This window comes from Taeniopygia guttata, chromosome 1 (genome assembly GCF_048771995.1).
Source record: "Taeniopygia guttata chromosome 1, bTaeGut7.mat, whole genome shotgun sequence".
In the NCBI taxonomy this organism is placed as follows: Eukaryota; Metazoa; Chordata; class Aves; order Passeriformes; family Estrildidae; genus Taeniopygia; species Taeniopygia guttata.
The window spans coordinates 9,307,558-9,319,898 of NC_133024.1; the positions used below are offsets into that span (position 1 = coordinate 9,307,558).

Here is a 12,341-nt window from a genome sequence, read left to right on the forward strand (position 1 = left end):
CATGTCTTGCCCAGCTTGTGTTGCCTCACATGTGTTCTCTGTCTGATACAGCAGCAGCTTGCAGAGTGGCAAAAGAGAATTTAGCATACACTGGCAAGAAATCAGACCCTGTAGCTCATTATCCCAGCAATCTGAATTTATGGGATGCAGTTGGAAGTCCCTTAAGACAATTTACACCGAACTTTATGTGAACTGTATGCTTTCCAGTCCTGTTTGAGAGACAAGAAGAGATGTTTGACTAGGAAATGCGCTACAGATTTTTGGAAATCTAATAAACAACAAGACTCTTAACTTCTTAATCCTCCACTCAGCACAATTTGTTCTGACATAGGTTTCTTAAAAACTGGATGAAATCCATGTTCTTAAATTTGCATTTGCAGCACTCAGGCATTTTTCGGAAGCATAGCTTGTCACTTATACCTCTAGAAATGCATTGAGATGGAGGATGAAGTGCTCATTTTTGGTAGTTTACACTGTTTGATTAATCCTCACACTGGAAAATCAACTTTTTTAACATATTAGCTATGCTTTAGCGCAGACGTTAGATAAAAACGCAGAAGCTTTAAGCCTATGCAGGCTGTTGGACCAAATATGTAATAATTTAATTTTTTGCTGTTCTGTGGTAGAATTATTTTGTAGACATTTCTGCTCTAATGAAATAATAAATGAACTTATTTATTTTATTCATTTATTAGCAATAAATGTATTTCTTGCCTTTATTGGAAGAGAAAAGTAGACACACTTCTTCAATTGCTTCTTCAAAATTAGTTGAAAAATCTGTTCTTCAGCATGTAGCATATGCCCTTTAAAACTGCTACTGTGCTGCTGCCTGCTCTTATCAGAATGGGCCATAAATTTTGCATGGGTATAGAGGGAACTGCAGCTTGAGGACTTGAAATAGTTAGCAAGATGCTGCTCAAGTATAGAGACAAAGCACACTGGCAAATGGGTCTTTGTAGACAGGCATCATAACCAAGATCCATGTATGCAGAACTGTGCAAGCCTGAGGAGTGTTAAAGGCCAGTGCTTGCAGGAACCTAATTTTGGGTGAATGGAGTCCTTAGATTCATTGTGATATCACACATAAATGAAAATACCAAATGTCACTGACTTGTCAGTGAAAAAGTAGCCTATGCTTTGTAACAAATGGATCAGTGATGTATATTTGGAAGCTGTATGACATATTAAAGTAGTTTATGAGGCACAATTTGTTTTGGTGGTCTGCTCTGATTGATGGTGTGCTATCTGCCACTGCTTTAGATGTTGTGGTATGTTTGTAATAAATGTTCGCTCTGAGACAGTGCTAAATGTGTTCCATCTAAATCATTCATTACTTATAACAAGTTTCAGTGTATATGAATCAAAGCTTTTTTTATACTTGCCTTCAAAAGAATTTATCATGTTGAAGCAGCTCTATCACCTGTGATGGGGCCAGTTGCATGCTTGAGTGCTCAGACCCTTTCAGCAGTGCCTGCTGGAAACAGCACAAACTTAAACTGTAAGCAATGTAATGTTAAGTACTGCATTTAGAAGTTTGTTCCTTTTCTAATCTAGCACTCCTATTTGCTTCTTTTTCGATTTTACAGACAGAATATCAGAAATATCACTGAGGCATGGGGAGGAAACATTGGTGTAACAACTGGACTTGTCAGAGGAAGCACATCAGTGGGAGGGATTTTTGCTGATGTTTTATAGCAGTAAAATAAAATATCACTCATTCATCAGAAAATGATTAAATATGTATGCACTACTCACCGGGGATTTCCCCTTTCTGGAAAGTGCAGAATGCATCATCCTTAAGCAAACAGCGTACTTTGTTCCCTGTTGATTGTTAGGAGAAGGAATTTTTTTCCCATAGGCCTTGTCTGTGTCCTTCCTCCAAAATTCAAGTGACAGTGAAGGAAACCTAAGGACTATCATTCTAGGATGATTAGTGTAGAAATACTACATAACTTTTTATTGTAAAATCATTGGTTTTTATTTATATGTGGCATTTGCAGAGATCTAGGTTTTTCCTGTTTCAATAGCCACTAGGAAATGTAGAAGTATCACAGAATTCCAGAATGACTCAGGCTGGAAGGGACCAGAGAGGGTCATCTGGTCCCAGCTCCCTGCTCAAGTAAGGTCATTCTAGAGCACATTGCACAAGATTGTGTCCAGATGGTTCTGCAATATCTCCAGTGGGGGAGATCCCACACCCTCTCTGGTGTCCTCTGTCACTACACAGTGAAGAAATTCTTCCCCATCTTCAGGTGAAACTTCCTGTGCATCAATTCCTTCCCAGTGCCTCTGGTCCCACTGCTGGCACCACCGAGCAGAGCCTGGTCCAGAACTGAACACAGCACTCCAGAGCAACACAAAGGTGCTTGAAGTAATCTTAAATTCTTAACAGAACAAAAATTTGTGTACCTATTAATTTAGAATTTGAATGCTGTTGTATTTTGACTACTCTTTAAAGGCAATTGTTTTCAGATAATATAGCCGTGTACACTAATACGTAGATCAAGCAAATGAGATGTGACTTTTAAAAATTATTTTGGATAGTAGAAATAACACTTAAATCACAACAAATATGTGAATCTCTACACAAGAGTCTTTGGTCCCTTATAAAAAAGAAGCAGACCATTGCATCAAAAAGTTTGTAAAACGGAAACAAATTTGGCAAAGAATGGAAAAGGAAAACAGTACAATGACCTCCCCCAGCAATCCAGACTTGATGCAAAATCTCCAATTCCTAACTGTCTTTTTAATATTTTTTTCTAATTTTGCACGCAAGACAGTATAAAGCACAAAAATTATATGCTGGCATTAGGAAAGAAGAATGTGCCTGCTTTTTCTCATTATTTTCAGAAAGAAAGAAAGGCACAGTATTACAGAGTTAAAGGTGCTGTAATGATGGGTTGAGGCAGTACAGCTGCAGCAACATCAAACAGTAGGAAGCATCTGCATGGCATGAGTTAGTCTCTTCATTCCCCCAGAGGTGTGTGTCCATACCTGTGCTAAATTATTGTGGGGTTTTTTTAACATATAGACTGAATAGCTCTTTCTATTTTTCTGTTAATGTTCTCTTTCCAGAAGTTCTTAGCATGCTAATAGTATCTTCTAAGCAGCACATTCAGGACTGTTTATCAAAACCTGAAAAGTTATGTAACTAGACCCAGAGGAAAAAAAAACAAGATGAAACTCAGAAAACATAAGAGAAACTTGTGGCATCAGCAACTTATAAGACAGAATAGTTCAGCACTTGCTGCTTTCTAAAGTTAATGAACAGATATTATGTAGCAATAGGTAGAAATTAAATCTGCACTTTAAGATCCATCTTATCTACCTCTAACTCCTCTCTTGCTATTTTAGTTGGAAATCTTTGCCTCTGCATATTCACATTTCTTTTTCCTCTGTGGATGTCTTTTTCTTTATCACGTCGTAAGCAAACAGTTGTTGCATTCTATAAAGTCTCTTATATAGCTTGGTGGAAGAAGTGGCTGCCTTGGGAATGTGTGTCTGTAAGACTAATTATCCCATCAGTTCACAGAAGTTGTGCCCATCCATGGGTAGAAAATTGATTTTACAGATTGCCTGCTTTTTTCTCACTTTGGTTTGTGTAAAGATCACATATGCTTAGGTGTGACATATATGGTAGATATATATATATGTATGTATGCACGTGATATAAATGATGTGTACACAATATCTGAGGTTCTAAATAATTTTGTAAGTCTTGCAACGCAAAAAGTGACATATGCTCATCTCGAGGGGAAGAAAAAATGGGAGGAAGTATTTCCACCATCTAATCAAACCGTGGCTCAGATTTTAGCAACATTAGCTGCTGTTCTGGCTCCTGGCCAGCAGCTGTAAAATCTGGCTTCCATTTCTGCCTTCTTCCTTTCGGAGAGTAGTTATGGCTCAAGGGGAAGGGAAGGTGGAAACCCCAAGGTTGTCTTGGTGATTTTTTGATGTGCTCTCTACCTTGAGCTTGGAATGAGAAGAGGAGGAAAAAGGAAGCCTTGGGAATCACTGTGGTTTGTCTGTGAGCACACAGCCACTCAACTCGGGAGCAGTCTCAGGATTCCTGCTTTGAGCTGTGGCTGCAGGAGTGAACAGTGGCTTAGTTATTGCACTTTCTCATCCTGCTTCTTCCTCACCTACTCTTTTCACTGTTTCTCAGCCATAGTGTTTTGAAGTACAGCTGATGCCCCTATTGGCAAGCTGATTTTCAAGGTTGCTGACAATAGCAGGTATTGCTGTGTAACCAACCATTTTTTCTTTTATGTAATGACTTTTCACACCAGTTTTGCACTCAAGAATTTCATAAGTGTGGTACCAGGGGGTCTATACACCAAGACAAGGTCTTTTATTCAGACTTTTTGACAGTGATGCCTAATACTCACTGTTTCTGGGAGGAAGCAGCACATTTGTCTTTTTATCCAGCTCAATAACCTCTACTGCCTGTGTTTGCTACTACAGAGGAACGACTAAGCTGGGAATCAGGGCTTTAATTTTTGACTACCACCTGCAGGTGAAATCTGTTTGACCATGCCATTTATAAGTCTAGCTTTGTTGAAAGGCAGGAAAAAACACTAGTCTGCAAACTTTTCTACCAGCTTTGATGGAACCTACTGTCCAGACTCATGTCTGATATTTTTTGCTTGTCCTACTTACAGGGGGATCTGCCCTTCCAAGCAACTACAAATATAATTTTTTTTATTCCCCTCCTCTGCAAAAGTAAATTTAACCTTACAGTCCTCTTGCCTGGGGAGAGTTTTATCTAATAACTACATAGAGATCTGAGAAATACAGAGGTTAGGTGATCTGCCAAATTGTGCTGCTTCTGTCTCTTACAGCACAAAAATATAAGGATCTTTCCTATAATGGCTCTTCATTACCAATTCCCTAGTTATTCTTCACCAAAGTACAATTAATTAGTAAAGAGGCTTCCCATACAGAAAATTGTTGATGGAGCATCTGAGAAAAAGCAGTAGAGCATAACCCCATCGAAACATACTATGGAGGGGGCGTGGAAAAATGTATTTCCACCTCAAGCTATGCCCTTTGTTTCTCTCATTTCCATTCTGAAGTTTATGGTGTTTGGGCTGCTGGGTCCTGTCTGGTAGCCCCCTCATGTTAGCTTGTTTCTGTCTTGGTGCTTTGACTACTTTCATTATCTGTTCTTTATTTATGAGCAGGTTTAAAATGGTCAATGAGTTGTCTTTGAGTTGGTTTGCAGTGATAGCTCCAGGCTCCTGCTGTCCCCTTTTAAAAATGATGTCTCCCTCCTGAGCTTACTCCAAATGGCTGAATTGGAATGCTAATACAGATTTTTATTATTATTTTTATTGTGGTTAAATTCAGAGATTAAGGATAAAGTAAAGAGCTGGGTTTCTGACTGCTTAAGGACTGCTGAAAGTAGAACTTAAATGCTACTGTTCCCAATGGTTTATTAGGGAAAAGACACAGTTTGCCAATATTTCCTTTAAATATATGTGAACTCAATCTTGCAGAAGCTGTAAAAATCAATTTCACTAATAATTAGAATTATAGAATTTTCTGCCAGTAAATGTGCTATATATAAGGAGGCATTGGACTCCACAAGGTCAATATACTTGCCTTCAAAATATATCCTAATATCTGTTAATGTAATCCACCAATTAAAAAGTCTATAAATAAGTATTTACTCAATAGATTATAATGTCTCCAAAGGGAGCAATTAGGCTTTTAAGGAGAAGTCTTAAACATTCCCATGAAGGTTTTAGTATTTTCTTTAACACTTTGTCTTGCAAAAATGTGCATTTCAGAAATTGTGTTTGAAAATCTATTAATTTATGATAAACTTTTAATTTACATCCCAATGGTAAATAGTCTTAAAATGATTATTGGTAATGTATAGCAATATTTATTTCAGTCCATAAATGATGAAAATATGAGAGCAGGTTTTCTTTCCTGCTGTAGTGTTGAATACCTTGCTATGCACTACAACCTTTAGTGTAATTAGCAATCACATGAGCACAGTTTTTGTCCCAAATAGCTCTCTATGTATTTACATACTGGAGATGAAGGGATTTAAAATACCAAGGCAGATTCTTGATGTAAATATCAGTGAGCTGAGCTGATTTAAATTAGTTGAGCATCTGGCCCATTCTCTTTGAAAACAGATAATCTACTTCAGTAATTGACTGAGATTTGTGGGTTTCATTTCTTTCATTTTATATTTAATTGTATAAAATAGTGGCATGCAAATCTAGCCAAGATTATTAAAATTATTGATCACCTATGCTGTCCCATCAGCTACAAACTATGCACAGTTATAAACCATTAGTTTTAGGTTATATTAGAAATTCATCCAATTAGAAAAAATAATAATAATTAAAAGGATCAGGGGTGTGTGTCAAAATATAATTGCACATTGCAGAGATAGCAAATTGCAATAGTAGGACTGGCAGTCATTCTTAGGGGAGAAGACAAGGGCAAGTTGTGAAAAATTCAAATATGACTGAAATGCCAGTAAATGTCATACTAATAAGAGTATACATTACAACCTACTGTGATTTTTTTCTCTCATGGGTCATCTTTTTTCTCTTTTTCTTCCAAGGTTCCCTGACCATGGAAGACAGCCCTTTCTCAAATCTCTTGCCCATTTTCTTTTTTTTTTTTTTTTTTTCATTTTCACCTAATTCATTACATTAATAGCTTCTATAATTAATCTTCAACCTTTTGCAGTATACGAGTTATGAACCAGACACGTGCAAAACCAAAATAAACCCCCTGCTTTGAAATTACATTGATTTTATGTAATTCCTTAATACGGTTTACCCATAGCAGAACAAGATTCACCATGTTTTTTCTGCAAACTGAAAATAAAACTATACATGTTGTACAGCTACCAGTATAGCAGACTGTAAATCATATTTAGATATTTAGTAAGCAGTGGCAAAAGTGACAAAAAAGCAGCTTGCTTCACTGATTACAAATATAAACCCAAGCTGATTAGGAAAGTGATTTCCTCTCAAGCTGCATCTGAAAGAAAAGCAATATCATCCCTGATATTCCACTGAAAACAGCAACTTGAAACAGTCACAGCTTGATTTTCTAGCAGACATAGTCTCATTCCTGTACCAGAACTTTTTCTTAACCTTGAGATGTGTGAGTATTTTGGGTATTTTAGTCAGTGCTTCAGATCCAGAGTCTTCTCTATGCTCATTGGTATTTCACAATCACCTGCCATTGCCCTAAAATAAGTTTGTGTTGTGTGGTTGACATAGAGAAGTGCTGGAGTAATTTAGAATTTGTAGAAAATAATCTTCTATGTTAGAGCTATGAAGTAAATAAACACTTTCTTTATGGCTGTTTTAAATTGGCAAGTTGGATCAGAAAATCACCTCCTAAGGTAACTGAGCTGCAGCCTCTCCAGTTCTTCCCTGGGCAAAGACCACAGTCATAACCAAAACCATTAGCAGAGCATTTTGGAAGAATTATAACAGCCAAAGAATGCCTTTTAATGCTGAGTACTTTCAATGACTGAAATTACTGGAAAGTGTCCATTTCCCTTAAGTTATTTAAGTGCCCAAAGTGGCAAATGGGTGCAATTTTCAGAAGTGTATAGATGAATAATTCTAATTGATCTGAATCCCAGAGAGATGACCAGGCTCCCCTACAAAATCCCACTTTGCCTTCATCTGCATCTTTAGTTATCTGCCTATTGCAAATATTTTCTTTGGGCACCAAATCAAGGAACCATCTTTGCTTAGTTGCTCAACTGTGAGTTCGTGCTTGAATTAAGCACGTGGTTGTTTGCTTTCCTCAACAAAGAAAATTGAAGGATGGGAGGGTCACAGAATCAATTATGTTGGAACAGACCTCCAAGATCATTGAGTCCAACCTTTGCTTGATCATGATCTTGTCAAACACACCATGGCACTGAGTGCCACATCCAGTTGGGTTGGTTTTTTTTTAACAATGCTAGGGATGGTAACTCCACCTCCTCCCTGGGCTGCTCTTTCCAAGGCTTGACAACCCTTTCAGTGAAGAAGTTCTTCCTGGTCTCCAGCCTGACCCTCCCCTGGTGCAGCTTGGTGATGTTTCCTCTGGTCCTCTTGCTGTTTGTCGGGGAGAAGAGATCCTCTGACCTAAAGCACATGGCAGGGGTTGGGTGTAATTGTTAGTTAGCAGCTGCATTGCTTCCTTCTAGCTTCCATGGCTCTAAAACTTTGACAGTCTGAATTGAGATGCAGTATCTTTTTGTCCAGAGGGAATTTGAAGTCTAATCTGTTAATGTGGAATAGAAAATAGATGGGAGTAGAGGCTGAGGGTGCTCACTGAAAGAAGAAAATGAAGACTTAGAAAAATAATCCTCATTTAAATCCCTTAGGCAGCATTTTGAAAATCTCTGCCTCGAGTATCAGCTGTGCTAGGGATTGATAGCAAACAATGGAGAAAGTACTTTGGATAGTCAGGAAGCATTTGGTTCTCAGATAAATAAAAAGGGCTATAGAGTGTTCCTTTAGTGGCTTTGCATAATTTTTTATTTTTAAAAGATCTATTCATTGAATAAAAGAGATAAAAGATGCCAGACCCTCAAAAGGTTTTCAGTGACAATGTACAACACTCAAGTCTTAATTAATATAGTTAAAGAGTAAGAAATATATATTGCATAGCCTTTCAAAAGAAGTCAAGAGAAATTAGTGGACTGAGGATTGTCCCATCCATCATTTGTAACAAGTATCTTTAGTTTGGTTGAAAAAAAGAAAAATTAAATCTTGTGACCTATAAAATATACAATCACATAAGAGGGCAGAATCAGTTACTAAATAAGTACTTTCTAAAGAGACATATTTTTCTTTGGGAGGCATTTGGATAATAAATTTCCTAGTGTAGTTTGACTGCAAGTGCAACAGCAAATTGATTTACAGGCTGTGGAAGTTGGAGAAGGCAGGAGTGGCCTCCAAGCCCTGTCTTGCTTCATTTTGGCCCTTCCTTCCCCAGCTGGGAAGCATCAAACTGGATCTCCAAGGTGCTGCCTGCTGTACTGGCTTAGGTATTAGATCATCATCCTGGATTGTCTAGATCAGGACTATATTACCAAAATTTGGTTTCTGAGGGCAGGAAAGTGATACGGGCTGGGGGTTCAGCTTGGTTGAATTTTGGAGTGGGGAAGGAGCAGTGGGGCTGAGGGATGGAGGGAGGAGACAGGTTAGAGAGCAGAGCTTCTCTTGGGCAGATTGTCCTACCAGAAACAGAGGAACTGAGATTTTCAGTCCCCACTTCGAGTGAGCTGGTCCTATTTGCCCCTGATGTAGCCCCAGATTTAGAGGGTTTTCAATCTTTCTTGAAGCCTTGTGAGAGAAAATAAAGAGTAGGAACAAGGTATGGAGAGCAGGCTTTCCTCCAGTGAAGAGATAGAGTAGAATGGACACCCAAGGTCCTTGCAGGGTGAGATTCCCTCTGGCCTTTTTTCTCCTGGTGGGGAGAATCAGATGTATTCAGAAGTGAGCCTAGCAGTTAGGCCAAATATTATTTAATGTGAAATATTCATTGTGAACTGGGATGTCACTGGCCCATAAATTCGTCCAATTGTGTGTCTGCTAACTAGACAAATTAGACCCACTGTGAGTTTTAGGTCCCTTTCCACATCTTCACTTGGCCTAAATGTCTTAACCCATGGCTTTTGGTATTTTAGTGGAAATCCCTGTACAATGTTTTAAACTATTTTAATGTAGCATCCAAGCTGCTGGAGTCCAGAGGCTCATATTTTGGTATGATTCCTGAAGAGTTAATATGTCTTGGTATACTTGTACACTGTAAAGGAATGTCTATAGACAGCAGTTACCTCTTCCAGCAAGGAAGACAGCACAGTTATTGCAATTTCATGTGGTAGGATAAGCTGAAAGTTTCTAATGAAAGAAGAAACAGGAGTGTACTTTTGTGAAGAAAACTTATACTGAAGTACAAAACTTTTGTGTTCACTTAAGCAAAACTTTTCCTGTCTGAAAGTAAGCTGTACTATCAGATCTGTATTTTTTGTTACTTTAGGGAAAAAAAAATAAATGGTAAAGAACAGCATCAGTATTCCAGCACAATTCTTTGCAAATAATAACCACTACTTACACATTTGTTGTGTTTGCTGTTTCAGGAGGATTTTTTGTGATATCCCAGGTACATCACATTTACAGATAGGAAGGATTTTGTTAAGCAAATTGTTAAATATTTTTATAAACTTTTGTGATTAGATTAATTTATATGTGGGTGTTTCCTATAAGTTATTGAAAGCTTGTATCATTTGACTTTCAAAAGTGCAACAACACTCCTCAGGGTAGTTAGTAAGAGAACAAAAATACAATATACTTCATGCATTATTTGGAAGTGGTCCAATTTATCTCACTTCTCATGCTAAATCTTATCAATCCAAATTAACAGTTTAACAAGGCCAAGTCCGAGGTGCTGCACATGGGCCAGGGCAATGCCTGGTATGAATCCAGGCTGGGGATGAACAGATCCAGGGCAGCCCTGGGAGAAGGACTGGGGGTGTTGGTGGGTGAGAGCCTGGACATGCCCCATCTGTGGGCACTGGCAGCCCAGAACCCCCCGTGTGCTCTTTGTGGATGCCCCATCCCTGAAAGTGTCCAAGGCCACAATTAGATGGGGCTTTGAGCAACTTGATTTTAGTGGGAGGTGTCCCTGACCACAACAGGGGCATTGGAATGAGGTGCTCTTTAAGGTCATTTCCAATCCAGGCCTTTTTAAGATTCTGTGATGCTACAGAACTTGAATCCAATAGTCTCAGGTTTTGAATTTTTTCTCAGTCTAGTTAGAAACAGTTGGTGAGTCTGGTAATGATAATTTTCAACTGAAGTTTTAATAGTATTAAAATGTCTAATATAATTAAAAACCATAATGTATACAGGTGTTATAGTTCAAGCAAAAATCTTCCTTGCCCTGTATTTAGTCCTCTAAAAAGAAGTGGCGACCTGACATTTTTACTGTTCTACATACACATCATTGGTCTGGAGAAGTTATGTCAGCTTCAGCAAAGGTTTTCAGAGCTAGAAACCAGCCTCTAGTTAATCAGTCAACTGAGATGGACTTCTTTTCTTTAAGAGCTTTGCTTTTACATCGCTTTTGCTATGGGATAACATATTTCTTCATGAAATATCTCTTTAATATATTTTATACCTTATTTGGTTCCACCGCACATGCTAGAGTCAAGGACATTATCCAGATCTGGAACAAGACCCAAAGGATTTTCATCCCTTAAATAACAAGATTTTTTCAGTTTTGCTCCATATATAATCTTACTTCCTTAAATTAAGAGGCATTCAATAGGAAACTTTCCAGAACTCTCCATCATTCTAAGCTTTAAAAGAGCACCTACCAATTTGAGTAAGTACAGAAATATTAGATACCTTTTCATATTAATAGTCTAGTGTGCAATTTGTGATCTGCCTGATTATTTTCAATCTGTGTATATTGGTAGTTAATATAGGGTGTATTTGTTTTCCCAGTTGATGGTTATGTTGCAGTAATGGAAAAGCAATCCAGCTGTGCAGTTTCCTTAAAAGTCCTCTCACTAAATATATGGCAAGTCTATTATAAATTCCATAATTTTAAGCTAGGCTGTAAATTTATGATCTCTTGGGGTCTCCCTGTGTAAGTTTTTTCCTGCAGAGAGATTGACTTAGTCCATATCAGCAGAATTTTTTTTTCCCTAGTAGATCAATGCAGTCATTCTACAGCTCTGCTTATTGTGTCCTGTCTTGCTACTGTAAGATTAGAAGGCTGGCATCAAAGAAGATGAACTGAAAGCTTAGTTTATTGGTTTTTAGGTTCAGTTCTGCAAAGCACAATAGTAATGGGAAGGATGATGTTAATGAAAAATGGTGTGGCTGGAAATAATGTGAAACTCAATGGGAATTAAAAATTTTAATCTGATAAAAAATAAAGTAAGAAAAGGTTACAGTTCCCTCTATTACTAGACCTTTTTAAGTTTCTATTTCTAAGGCATGAGAATTAGATGAAAAAAGAGTGAGATATCAGTGGTACTGTGCATAAACATTTTTTCTTCTGAAGTTTCAGATAGGGGCTGGAATTAGTGCCACTTCTTCTCTGGACATGTGGGATGCAGCTTTCCCTTGGTCATAGGAGCAGGTGAATAGTGTACATGAGGGTCCTTGTGACTGTCTGCTTTTCAGTGTTCATCTGTATGGGACACAGACAGCAATTTTCTTTGTGGAAGAGTACAGAAATGGTGCAGGTTGGAAAGAGAATTTTTCTCCTTTCTGCACATTGTGATGAGTTGTAGATAATTTGTGTCAGAAGTACGTTTGGTTTGGGATGGAAGATCCTCAATTGAA

The 12,341-nt window shown here is 37.9% G+C and overlaps 1 protein-coding gene and 1 long non-coding RNA gene across 22 annotated transcripts in view; both read left to right on the forward strand.

Annotated features, from left to right (window-relative positions):
- The window catches only part of ROBO2 (roundabout guidance receptor 2), a 1,029,224-nt gene that overhangs the window by 174,293 nt on the left and 842,590 nt on the right, over positions 1 to 12,341 (forward strand). The gene's annotated exons all lie outside the window — the stretch shown is intronic.
- LOC140685241 (uncharacterized) overlaps positions 1 to 12,341 on the forward strand; it is a 262,181-nt gene that overhangs the window by 12,161 nt on the left and 237,679 nt on the right. Inside the window, exon 1 of the long non-coding RNA XR_012058547.1 lies at positions 1 to 12,341. This exon is cut by the window's left edge and continues 12,161 nt beyond it; it is cut by the window's right edge and continues 59,942 nt beyond it. This is a non-coding gene — a long non-coding RNA (uncharacterized lncRNA).